Source organism: Nanorana parkeri, unplaced genomic scaffold (genome assembly GCF_000935625.1).
Source record: "Nanorana parkeri isolate BGI_ZX_2015 unplaced genomic scaffold, ASM93562v1 scaffold264, whole genome shotgun sequence".
In the NCBI taxonomy this organism is placed as follows: domain Eukaryota; kingdom Metazoa; phylum Chordata; class Amphibia; order Anura; family Dicroglossidae; genus Nanorana; species Nanorana parkeri.
In genome coordinates this window covers 641,429-655,323 of record NW_017306532.1, presented here as the reverse complement: position 1 = coordinate 655,323, position 13,895 = coordinate 641,429, and the positions used below count along the sequence as shown (strand labels likewise).

At 43.1% G+C, this 13,895-nt stretch overlaps 1 protein-coding gene across 1 annotated transcript in view; it reads left to right on the top strand.

Moving 5' to 3' along the window:
- Nucleotides 1-13,895, top strand: part of SMYD3 (SET and MYND domain containing 3) — a 423,906-nt gene that overhangs the window by 395,347 nt on the left and 14,664 nt on the right. The window lies entirely within an intron of this gene.

Here is a 13,895-nt window from a genome sequence, read left to right as displayed (position 1 = left end):
TATATATAAATGTTTTGTTTTTTTTAAATTTTAGTCCCTTACCTGTCTATGCCCTGTTGCTCGAGCTACTTGGTTTCCCACGATTGCATTCTGCCCTGCTAGTTTCCCCTTGCTCTGTTGGTCTTATACGTATATAGTTGTATATAGTTTGTCTCTTCCATTTTATTGTATTTTCTGGTTGTACAGCTGATGTACTATTTATGCATGTTGCTTGTTGCTCTATTTACCTGTTTCATCATTAGCTGTATTTATTTTTACTTGTTTTCACATACATATTATATAGACTGCATTCTTGTTTTAACGCCACTTCTGGTCTTTCCAGAGACTAACATCTCCGAGCCACCTGTCTCTTCTGGGATTTCTCCTGGCTGAACTGCTTCTCTTTGCTCATGCTAACCTGTCTGAGCAGCCAATCCTTTTGTCTGTCTGTCCTGAAATTCCATTGGTGCTTACTGCTTTGAGTATTACCTGCCCTTGCCTTCTTCTGTTGCGCCAAAGCCTGGTCATCCTAATGTTTTCCCCAGACGCTTTTGCCTCTAGCTATAAGGGCATCTCTGGTTACCTCACCAGTTAGAAGTACAGTTCCTTCAGGTCTTCAGGTTCCCTGTCATTAATTGAAATGGGGAGATCCGGGTGTCCCAGCACAGGAGTCATCTTGGAGGGGTATACATCTGTTTGACAACAATTTCTCTCTACTCTGCAGATGGCCAGGGTGGGACCGATGAGTGGGTGGGCACGGAGGTGGTTCGTGTGTTTTCTCTGGAGCCATGGTAAGCCTCCAAGTGGGATTTGGGAGCACACTTGCTCCATGGAGAGCCATCGTTTCTCCGACCCTCCCTGACACCAATCCAGCACCCTGGTCAGGTGAACTGCCTTGTGATATTGAAGGGGGTCTGGGAACCCTGTGCCCCCTCTATGTTTCGGCCGAGACATAAGCAGCTGGTTTAGTCTATGGCCCTTAGAAGATTTCTATTTTAAATAAGAACGTTACCCTTATCCTACAAATGACAACAAACGCACCTTTAGAAATGTTTAGTAATCACAATCTACAAACAGGTACTTATAGATAATTGTAGGCTTTTAATTTTTTGCATATGCATATTGCATATTTTTCCTTTCCTCCCCATTCTTCACACAGTGGCTATTTCCACTGAGAGCAGATTAATCCATCTTCCTTCACTTCCTGGAACTCTGGGACTGCCTCCTGGAACATGTGACAGTGCACATCATCTGAAAGAAAAACAAATCTCTTTCCCCTAAGATCTTGCAAGACTTTGCAGTTTACAGATAAGATGTCCCAGGAAGGCACTGGTGATGTGGCCTTCCCATTATGCACCTGTGAGGCCAGGGCAACATCACCAGTGCCATACTAGAAAATAAAAGCAAAATACGTTTGTTTAGTTAATAAATCTAAGATGCTTTCATAGTAGCATGCAGAGCTGCATACTGATGTGATTTTCAGTGAAATGGAATAAAGTTCTGCTTCAAAACTGCCCATCTATGTTTTAACAAGGAAGGGTAACTATGCCCTCATAGTTTCGCCCCACAGGTTTCTTTTGAGTTTCCTTTAAAGTCACAAATATGTGTACACTTGTAGCAAGAAAACATGGTGACTGTCATTAGTTCCTTCTTTTTAAAAATGCCAATTACTTAACTATCATGCTGACCTATTATCTTCAAGTCACTGACCCAAAACTAGTTCACCAATCAGAAGTTCTGACTTTATTAATGCACATTTGTTCCATGTCAGTGACTAAAGTATTAAAGCTAGAGACAATCAGACAACTAGAATTTTTGGCAGGCAGTCAATAAAGGCAGCCGCTGTGTTTCTCTCACTGTAGCTTTGCTTTGAGTTCATAGATGATTGAGTGGTCGTATTCTCAAACTTAGAAAACTAGTCGGCTTGCCATGCTGGTAATACAAAGCAAATGAATGTCATTCACTGTGCATTTCTCGAAGCATCTCCTGTACTGTACATAATATAATACACATAACCCTGAGCAACAGGAACCACATATTTGATATAATTGAATTTCAAAGTATATCAATCCCTGAAGTCAGACAACACCGACCCAACCAGTCACATGAATCAGGTGCAGGCTCCAAACATACTGTACATGTTGGCATAACAAACTCTAGAAATTCCAAGTTAGAGCTACAAATTCGACAGTTCATAAAAAAAAAAAATCAGATTTATTGAAAGTTCATACCATCCAAGTACACAGTAAAATCATCCCAAACCGATCCTATAGCCTCTATAGCAGTGGTTCTCAACCTTTCTAGGGCCGGGACCCCTTGGTAACATTTGCCAAGTTGTGGTGACCCCCAAAGGTAAAATTTAGGGATGACGCGGCTGCTGCAGCGACATCTGAAGGCGTGGCAGGAGAACTGACACTGCTGCGCTAGGAGAGAGCTGAGGAGGACTCTCACCTTGCACAGTGACCCACAGGTTGAGAACCACTGCTATAGGCAAAGACAGGACCGGGCTCTGCAGCTGGAACTAGAAGAATTGGATTTAAAGTGTGTGGCTATATAACGTATGCGGTACATACTCCACAGACCTGTCATAATAGGGATGGGCTCGGGCGTGTTCGCAGCTCCATGTGCCGAGCCCGCCAGGAAGCTGACAGTGCGCAGTGCCAATCACAGGTACTGAGACATTTCCCGATCTCTGCAGCTGCGGACCGGGAAAATGGAATGCATAGCTAGGAGGTGTGTTTTACATATTGTTTTGCTTGAATACATACATATTGCACCCGCCCTCTGCTGCTGTCAATCACTAGAAGGGGACCTGATGGAGAACTTCAGGTCCCCCTCTGCTGATTGGCAGCATCAGAGGGTGGGTGCAATAGCTAGTTTGCTATTGGCTTTTGCAAAGTGAAATAGCAAATAGGAATCTAGCTATGCATTCCTATGGTGGGTTTTTTTTTCTGACTTAAGGCGGCCCCCGATTTAAAAAAAAAAAAATCAGAGCAGAGAAAGGTCCCGACCTTTCCGGGAGAAAGTGTTTCTCTCCCGGCGGCCGAGAGCCACTAGGCAACCCCTGGCAAATCGGCATTCGACCCCTGAGGGGGTCCCGACCCACAGGTTGAGAACCACTGCTCTATAGGATCCGTGTGAGATGATTTTACTGTGCACTTGTATGGTATGCATTTTCAATAAATCTGTTTGTTATACGGTCACATATTTGATATACTATTAATTTACCTCTTTGCGCTAATTTATTTTGACAAAGCATATAGGTATATACCTGTGTTAATTCTGCAAAAGCTTTGCTTTTTATGGTGTGCTACAGGCCCCTATGGATCTCCAGGTATTCCACTGAATGACAGTGTGACTAATTTGTATTTTTCACATCTGTAGGGATTTCCCCTGAGACCTTCTGGTGTCAGAAGCTCATACATAATCTAAACCTTCAAGAAATCTCTCTTGGCCTAATGTCCCTGTATGATGTTAACTCATTACCCAAGGGGAATAAGTTAAGGGGAAGTGTTCTCAATGAATAAACTTAGTGTTGCACATTAGCAGTATTCCTTAGCTGCATTAGCTGTTAATATTAGAATAAAATTCAGAGAGGGGAAAAAGCTGTGCCTAGCAGAAATCACAGAACAAAGTTTGTGTTCATTATCAATGCCTATAGCCTAGCTGTGCTCACACTTCCAATGTAAATGATAAATGAAGTGGGTTTGTAGAATCCATATGTACATAGTATTTTCTATACTGAATTTACACAAGGGATCTTTGTGGTTAAGAAAATACATATTTTTTCTAAGACAGCAAATACAACAGAATAATCCTGAAAATCCCCAGCACATGATGTTGTTTCTGTTTAGCATGGCTCCAAGAAATATGTGGAATTAAGTAATTAGACTATAATAGTAAACAGCAAAAATGTAACTTTATATAGAGGCTTCAGTATGTCACTTATAAATAATTGAAGTATAATATTTGCAGTTTAGAGAAGAAGATGTACAACTCGGTATAGTTCATTGCAATATAGCATTTAGAGTCTCATCAAGAGTCTCTTTCACCAAACCATTCATTTCAACAACAGTTTTCCCATAAAATGATATGCTTTGGTAGACTTCCGGTTCCGGCGCCCGATGGATGCAGCCGAAATACCTGGGATCGATCCGTGGACGATGGAGAAATTCATATCAGGGCCGCCGTCGACAAGACGAAACATTCTGCCGCCCGAGGCCTCTCCACGTGAATCTCCCGATATGGCATACCGGAGTGAGCCCAGAGACGACATGCAGACAGACACGCAGGGTGAGTCCCCCGCGCAAACACCTGAAACAGGGGTAGACTACCAGGCACTGGCCTCTGCGGTGCCGCTCACCTGAAAGCTGACCTAATGGCGATCATAGCTGACTCCATACAGCATCACATGGGCAAATTGCATCAGGCCTTGGAAACGCAGGCAGGCCGCATACACACTGTGGAACAAAGGGTAGGGGATCTGGAGGACCACTTGCGGGACATTCAGCTATCACTGGCAGATTCTGACAAACAGGTCGGCTACTTACTTGACAAGGTGGACGACTTGAAAACCGACTGAGACGAAATAATCTTCGTATAATCGTTCTCCCGAAACCGGTACCCCCAGGTGAACTACATCACTTCTGCTCACGAGTCATACCACACGCACTGGGCCTTAAAGCGCCATGCAGAGTGGAAAGAGCCCACAGACATGGCCCGCCCCGAGACCAGCAGAAACCGAGACCGGTACCTTGATTACGCTGACAGGAAGGATATACTAATGGCATATCGCTCTCAACATCATTTAGTAGCTGATGGTCACAAGCTCCTAATTTTTGCCGATTACTCGGCTATCCTTTCCAAACAAAGGAAAGCATTCCACGATACCTGCCAGTTGCTAGTGGCCCACAGCATAAAATTTACTATGGCATACCCAGCGGTGCTTCAGATCTCTAATCCCGAGGGCCACCAAAAATCCTTCACATCGGCGCCTGAAGCACACACCTACGGCCAGACGCTGCAAAAGGTATCTGCCCCTGCATCTTCACCATCTAAAAGCCCGCCGCGCAAAAAGAAGGCTTGAGGATTTGCTGTCTGTAATGCAATACCTATTTGGGGCAAAGCCCTTGCTGTGTTTCTTATGATTCTTAGTTACTGTCTTCACTTCCCACAAAATCGCACTTCCCACAAAAGTTATGCTCTGTTTGTGCACAGGATTTCAAGCATCCTCGTCTCCCCTGTTACTACAACTTCATGCAGGCTACACCCGCATGAGGGAAAAAAGGAAGTCACTCAAAGTCATTGCCACATTACTAGCATTCTTTATTTTTTTGCAATTTTTGTTTTCAGTGCTGGTTTCTACACTGCCATGGTTAGGCAGTTCCCCCAGCCTCTTGTCCATTCCTGCCCTACGTCTATACAGGGGGACAGGGATTGGGGACTCCCCCATTTTCACGCACTGCACTGCGATGGCCGTACACCCCCGACATCATCTCGGGTCTCACCGCACTTGGTGCCCATGGAGCTCAGGGACGTCCGTGCGCACCCACACTTTATAATGTATCTACATCCGTCCACGTGACACTCCACCTCACCTTCTCAGATGGAAACCACCTTGAAGTTAGTCACGTGGAACGTGAAAGGATTGAGAAAGCCTAACAAACGTAACCAAATCTTACATCACCTCAAGAAACTCAAAACAGATATAGCTCTCCTGCAAGAAACCCACTTACCATTGACAGACATCTCACGCCTCCGACGTTCCTGGGTGGGCACTGCTATGGGAGCCCCTGCAAATGGCTGCTCGGCCGGAATGGTCATACTTATTCGGAAATCTTTGCCTTGCTCGGTTTTGTCTCACACTTCTGACACAAATGGGGTCAGATGCTCTTGTACCACCGTTCAACTTGGATCTACAGTTATGGACATATGGAACATATACGGTCCCAACACCGACAACAAACCCTTCTACGCCTCCCTACTTTCCAGACTCACCCAGCCTACAAACGCTAAATACAGGATAGTCGGGGGGAGACTTCAATGCTGTACCATTTCCTCTGGAAGACAGGTCTGGCACACCGGTGTCTTGCCCCTCTACTGCTTCCTCAGCCTCTTCTTATAGAGACAGACCCTTGGGTTCTTTTATCACCAGCAGCGGCCTTGAAGACGCATGGCGCCATCTCCACCCCCTAGAAAGGGATTTTACCCATTTTTCACATGTACACAGGGTTATGTCTCGTATTGACCTGATCCTCACTTCACCCAATTTACTAACCAAGATCCAATCGGCTGTGATCTAGAATATGGTGATATCTGATCATTCCCTGGTTTCACTGAAGATCCGTAAGCTGGATATGCCATCTCTACCTATGACATGGCGTTTCCCGTCTTTTCTATTACAGGATGACACCTTTAAACAAAATCTGTCCCTGTGGTGGCATGAGTACGCTGCATGTAATGTTCAACATGTTGATGAACCCATATTTTATTGGGAAGCAGCGAAAGCAGTTCTACGTGGCAGGATTTTAGCATATTCCACCTCTCGTAAGAGACTGACCATGCAGAGATATACTGAGGCATGTAAGATAGCTCGATTGGCCTACACCACTTACAAATCTCTTCCATCAGATGAGAACAGAAGGCAATGAGTGCAGGCCAAACAGAATTCTGATCAATGGCTCAGTCAATACGACCTGCAGATCAGATCTTACCAGGACAATCTAAAACAAAACAAAAAAAGCATGGAAAGCGCTCCAATGTAGTAGGTCAACTCTCTTGGTCGTTGGTATGTTGGGGGATGGTGTGCATAAACTCCTCAAAAACCGGGAGAGGGACCCGGTAAATCACATTCACAAACACAGTATAGGGAACAGTGCAACAACCTGAGTAGATAATTGTTGGATATAGCATAACAGTTGATCAATAGGTGAATGCTGCACAGTCTGCTGTGACTAGCTGGATCATGAGGGTTAAAAAGTATATGTATAACTTACGGTTATGTTGTCACAGGGGAGCAAACAGTGTCTCTGCATGCATTTGACAAAGGTGGCCGATGTACTACCAATTAGGGAGTCCAGGGTATCCCCAGGGTATCCCCAGTGCTAATTGCCAATTTATAACCTCCATACTCGTCCAGACCCACGAGTACCGATCCACCCACTGGGTCTGACCGCTCAACGTTTGTGACACACGCCGCACAGATACACAGCACAGTGCGTTTTTTTATTGCCGGGCAAGATCTTCCTTCCCCCTCCTTCCTCCAAGTGCCGCGGCTCGGCCAGGCCAGCCGAGTACGCGGGCTGGGGATACCCTGGGGATACCCTGGACTCCCTAATTGGTAGTACATCGACCACCTTTGTCAAATGCATGCAGAGACACTGTTTGCTCCCCTGTGACAACATAACGTAAGTTATACATATACTTTTTAACCCTCATGATCCAGCTAGTCACAGCAGACTGTGCAGCAAAGATCTTACCAGGAGGTGGACCTGTTTAAATTTGGGAATAAGGCCGGTAGGTTGCTGGCTAACTTGGCTCGAGGTACGCGCCAGCCGTTTCACATACTCCACCTGAATGGTAAGGGGGGAAAATTACAAAATGACCCGAACAAAATTGCAGATATTTTTTCTAAATATTACCAGACCCTGTATTCTGTTCCACCAACTGAAATAGATGGTGGAGACTCCTACTTAATTATTACTATTCCCCTGCCTTCTCCATCTGAGAATGAGTTGGAACTGCTGAATGCAGACATCACCATTCAGGAATTGCAGCATACAATAAAACAGTCACCTCGAGAATGAGTTGGAACTGCTGAATGCAGACATCACTATTCAGGAATTGCAGCATACAATAAAACCGTCACCTCGAGCCAAGGCGCCAGGCCCGGATGGGCTATCCACAGACTTTTATAAGTTATTGTTAGACGATGTATCTCCGGTAATGCTGAAATTGTATAACTATGTCCTCCCACATTTAATGAAGCATACATTAGATTGCTCCCCAAACCGGACAAAGACCCATTGAACCCGGGTTCCTATCGCCCTATATCATTATTGAATCAGGATGCTAAATACCTCTCTAAAATGATGGCCGATAGATTGGCATCCCTATTACCCTCACTTATTGCGCCTGCCCAAGCGCGATTTGTTTCTGGGAGGTCTGCGGTTATTAACATAAGGAAAGCCATCACGGCCCTGGAAGACTTTCGCTTGTCGACACCTTCTCGGCGCTCCACAGCCCTTTTGGCTCTGGACGCCGAGAAGGCATTTGACAGCGTTAGCTGGAAGTGGCTCCTCCGAGTCATTCATCACATGGGCTTTGAGGGAGTATTCCTTAGGTACATGGCCACTTTATACTCGTCACCGACAGCACGTATATTCACGTCTACATTCCTCTCCCCTCCCTTTTCACTACATAGAGGGACGTGTCAGGGATGCCCATTATCCCCGCTACTTTTCAATCTGGCCATCGAGCCTCTAGCTAGGTCACTTTTCTCCCCAAATATATTTCAGGGACTCCAATTAGGGAACCCATAATATCCAATCCCTGTTATTTGCTGATGATATCTTGCTATTTTTATCCGACCCTGAAACCCAACTCCCTAAAGTCTTTGAACATATCAACATATTTGGCACGTTCTCAGGCCTCAAAATGAATGTGGACAAGAGCGAACTGATATTTCTCTTGCCGACTGACCAACCTAAAGGCTCACATTGGATAACTAAATATCCCCTGCAACTACGCAATAGATCGGTCAAATATCTAGGTGTACACTTACCAAAAAATACATCTGAGCTCTATACCCTTAACTTTACCCCCGTCATCCGCAAAATTCTTTATGAGCTACATTCATGGGCCACTCTCCCCTTGTCTGTACTAGGATGCTGCCATTTAATTAGAATGATTAGTTTTCACCGCCTACTGTATCCCCTCCAGACCCTGCCTCTTTTGCTTAAACATAAAGACATTCGGACACTCAATAAGGCTTTCACAGCCTTTATCTGGAGAGGCAAGAAACCTAGAATTGCGCTGAGTACGCTCCAAAACCCGAGATCCCATCTGGGCGCTAATGTCCCCAACTTACACTTGTATAATTTGGCGTGCCTCGCTCGTCATGTGAGGGACTGGACACATGAAACGGAATATTATTCTAACACGGGCCCGGAGCAGAACCTGGTGCATCCTTGGTCTCTTGCAGGTGCACTACACACCTCCTTTCAGAAATTGCCAACCTATATAAAGCAGAATGAACTGAGCAAACTGCCGGGCATAACCACACCCCTAATGCCCATATTGTCTTCACCTATGTTCCCATTAGGATTATCCTCGGCAGTTTTTCACACATGGCATGGTAAAGGTATTCGGACATTACAGGACCTACTGACCCCCCAAGGCACATGCAGGACATTTCAGGACCTTATAGCAAACCACCGAATATCCCCCAACCACTTCCTCCAATATGGTCAAGTCTCCACCTTCCTTAAATCTCAACTCAGTCTCCCTATCGGCTCGGATGGGCATTCCCCTTTTTCCAAACTGTTAGCCCATCCTAAGCATAAACTCTCTCTTTCCCACACATACGCCATCCTTCGCCCACATCCTGATATTGACCCTCCCACGTTACCATGTTTTGCTCACAAATGGGCCGAACTATTATTGTCATCTCCGTAAGACTCTTACGAGCTTATGCTCATGGTTTGGCATGCAGTATGTAAAAACATGTGTAGTGAACAGTGGAGGGAGGTGCAATTTAAGCTAATACATAGAGCATACTGTGCATTTAATTATGGTCCCACACATCCACACGCAGACTGGCTTCAGGCTTGTCCTAAATGCCAACCCCCAAAACCCAACTTAGCTCACCTTTTCTGGACCTGTCCTAACATTCAAAGTTTTTGGGAAAATGTCTACCGTTACACGGTGCAGCTAACGACTGTATCAGGGACACTAACACCATCCTTCTGCCTATTTCACGTCACCCATGACTCCCAATCGGATACTCACACCTCGGTTTCCCAATGGGAGCACTACTGCCTCCTGGCTGCTAAAAAGAATATTCTTAGAACGTGGCTTCTTAATACCCCACCTACCGTAGCGGATGTTCGGACCACATTACATCACCTTATGCTACTTCACAAACTTGATACTAAACAAACCCAACAAGCCACAGGCAGATTTTTCAAAACATGGACTCCATTCCTGCTTCGTGAATTGACTGAAAATAACAGAATAGCATTCATGCATCGTGTAGCCGGCTGGTTACATGATAATGCAACATTATACGTGATATGTGAAATGTCAAATGCAATGTATTCTGTGAAACTTAATAAAGAAAGACTTGCTTAAAAAAAATTATATGCCTTAACATTTTTTAGGCATGTTATTTTCCTGTAAGAGCCTCCCTTATAGATATCCAAAAACCCTGAGACTGCTGCTGGGGGCCACCATCCTGGATGTGATGTCACATGTGATATTTATGAACATTAGCATTTTATTATATTCTTTATGGTTGATTCAATTTATTTTATACCATGTTAGACCTGAAGGGGTTTTCCCTATCAGGTTGTCTGTGTTGAAATATGGAGAAGTCTCATTTTTCCACACCTTCCAACTTTCTTGCTTTTAAACAAGAGTAGAGCTGCGTACAATGTTTGGAAGACTGAAGTCAGTACATGGAAGTACAATTATTCCACCTAGCATAGCACATCTATGTGGCTGGTAATCTGCACCTAACATAATGTGAAAGAAACCAACATCTTTATTCTCTATGGTGAAACAAGAATGATGGTCTTCAGTCTCTATGGTCAAACAAGAATGATCTTGTAATATTCAGCAAGAGGAAGAGTCTGAATAATGGAGATAGAGGAAAAAAAGAGAGGACAAAAGTTCCCAGAAGTTGCATACAAATCCTTTTAAGTGCAGTATGTTGAGATACAGGAGATGTTTCAAGAAGGTTTTAAGAAGTTTTAGATTGATAAAACTCACATAATGAAGGTTGCAGGATATCCCACCTATATCCACCATTAAACACACAGAGTTGCATACAAACTTTAATGATTAGACCTACTGTATATAAAAAGGATAAAAACATTTCTATGTATCAATATATCAAATACATTTCCAGATATATATTTATATATAGTGTCTTCCTGCACCTTCCTGAAGAAGTGGCCATATTAGAGCTATAAAACCCATTGATGGTGTTTTTATTGCTGTACCCTTCTTTCAATAAAAATTGTTGCCCACAGAATACCCAGCTGGGCGCCTCTGCTTCATCCAACTTTTGGGGCTTTTTCGCTTCACTGTTTTATTATGTTAAATAAAAAAGTAAGTTGCCCATATTCCTCAGTGGGCAAGATGTTTTTGATAAGATATGGGACTCATGTTATAGCTAGTTGGTTTTGAATTATTGTTTACCTTTTGTCTACTCTGAATATGTAAACGTAATTGTTTCCTTCTAAATACTTGATAGGCTTGCGCATAAAGGCTCCAAAGGGAAAGCAGCCACTTTTCATTTTCATACTCGTTGGCTAATCAGTTTTCAGCATCATAAGTAACACAGTAAACTCCCCATTATCTGGCACTCAAGCAACTGGCACTCTCAAGCAACCGGCAAAAAAAATTGAGGACATATGTCCTTGATTTTTTTTGCCATTGGCTTGATGCACACTAAAAAACTGTCCGTTGCTTGATGCACACTAAAAAATTTATTTAGCAACTAACTGCGAGGGAAGGGGGAGGTGGTTGCTTGAGAGTTACTAATAACTCTCAAGCAACCAGAAACTAAAGTTATCCTGCACCTAGCATTACTCATTAATGCCAGATAACTGTGAGTTTACTATATTATGGACATCCAATAAGAGCTTATTCATACAATTGAAAAGAACTAAAGCAAACCAGAAGTAATGAAAATTGACCTGCCAATGAGAAGCAGAACAACAAGCTCCCCTTCAGCATACAATTGTCTAGCCAGCTCAATTCTTGCACCAAACAAGACCTGACATCATGATATATCCTGTGTGGCCATGGGCCACATGCTTGATGACAAAGACTTTCTTAGAGGCATGGGGCTTATACCTTATGAGATACACATGGTACTTTGTGCACATCCTAAATGTAAAGCTGACGATAAATTGTTATATTTTCTTAATTCAACCTGCAGGCTGAGCAAAGAAAATATAACATATTCCTCCATCAATGCCGTTTTTATTGTATTGTGACAGCGGCCGCCAGCTGATTGGCTGCCTGCACCGTTCGGCTAAAAATTTCCCAACCATCTCCTTTGATCTGCTGATCAAGGAATGCCTGCCGGAAGGGTGCCGACAGCGGCACCCACTGTGCGACTTTTGGCCATTTCATCAAGAACCAGCTGAAATTTGCATAGTATATGGGCAGCTTTAGTGAGTTTACTGTTGTTGATCTCTGCTTTTAATAAATAGTAATACGCTATGGAATTGGTTCTGTTAGCTTGTTCGTGAGCCATGCACCATGGAAATTCCCCTGATGTTCTAGATAAATCACTGAATGTTGCAGTTCTGATTTTCGGAAATGCCAGAGTTAAATATTAGCATACTTTTGACCCTCCGTGATAAAAAGTCCAACAGCTCTGGTGAGTTTTGCTTCTCATCAGGTGAAGACCTGCTTAATCTCTTATTTTATTAAATGGTATTACTCTATGGAATTGTCTTTGTTTGCTTTCTTAAGGTCTCTCTGATTGGGGGCTACAGAAAATTTCAAAGTCCAACAACATCGGCAAGCAGATTCCTGGTCTCCAGACCAAAAATAGCACAAGGCAGTTGATGAATAGGATCCTACTTCCTCTCACAAAAAAAAACAAAAAACAAAACTATATGGAAACTGGGTATTTTCTCTTTGTAAAAGATTAGGTCACTTTTCTGAGACCTGTGCTGTATAATACCTTTCCTATTCCTGTGGTTAGCAGTTAAGAAATGTTACAGGTAATGTTCTGCCGCCAGTTATTCAACCATGTTCATTGTGAATATGGCCTTTTCATTTCCTCAATCAAAAACAGATTTGAAAAGCAATCTTTTACAACTCAGCTTGAAGGAAGCCAGGCTAGCAATTTGGCAGTAAATATTTTGTCCAATGTCCAAAGCTGTTCTTCAATCTGTGTAGCCACCTGTCTACAGTTGTATGTATATATAGTATTGAGTTAGTGAGATATAGAAGCGTCATTCTTCCAGTGCCTTTTAAACCCTCTGTGTAAAACCTGTATGTTATCTATCTTATTCTGCATTATAAGATGATAACTACTACAGCTGTAAATTTTGTGCCCTGCCAGAAACATTGTTTTTTCTTGTAAGGTATTACGCTCATCATATGCTTAATCATTTTAGAATGTAACTGAAACACTTGAAATTTCGTAGTTCTGATTATCATTTTCAATTCAAGTATCATTCTCAAACAAAAAGATTGCTTTACATCAAAATGCAGAACTCCATTAAGAGGAGATGCTGGGGGAACTAACAGGGAGTAAACTTGCATCTGCTTCATCATCAGAATCTTCTGGTAGCCCTATCACCCCTGACCAGTCTTCTTTGAGAACTTGGGATGTTATTATAAGAGGTATCAGTGTTCCCCTTGTCCTCGCCATGTCCTTTATTTCCAGGAACAAAAGACTCCTTGCCATTTCTAAAGCTTTATTTTAACACATTTGAGAACAATCACATATGGCTGTTGTTTTGAGCTATTTTATTTGTGCATTAGTTTATAAAAGTGGTTATAAAACTGGAACTTCCTAAAAAATGACAACAAAGGCACCTCTAGTTTAGTAATGACAATCTACAAACGTATTTATAGATAATTGCCAGCATTTTATTCTTTGCATACCTTTTTATTCTTTTCCTCCCCATTCTTCTTACACTGGCCATTTTCACTAAGGGCAGATAAAT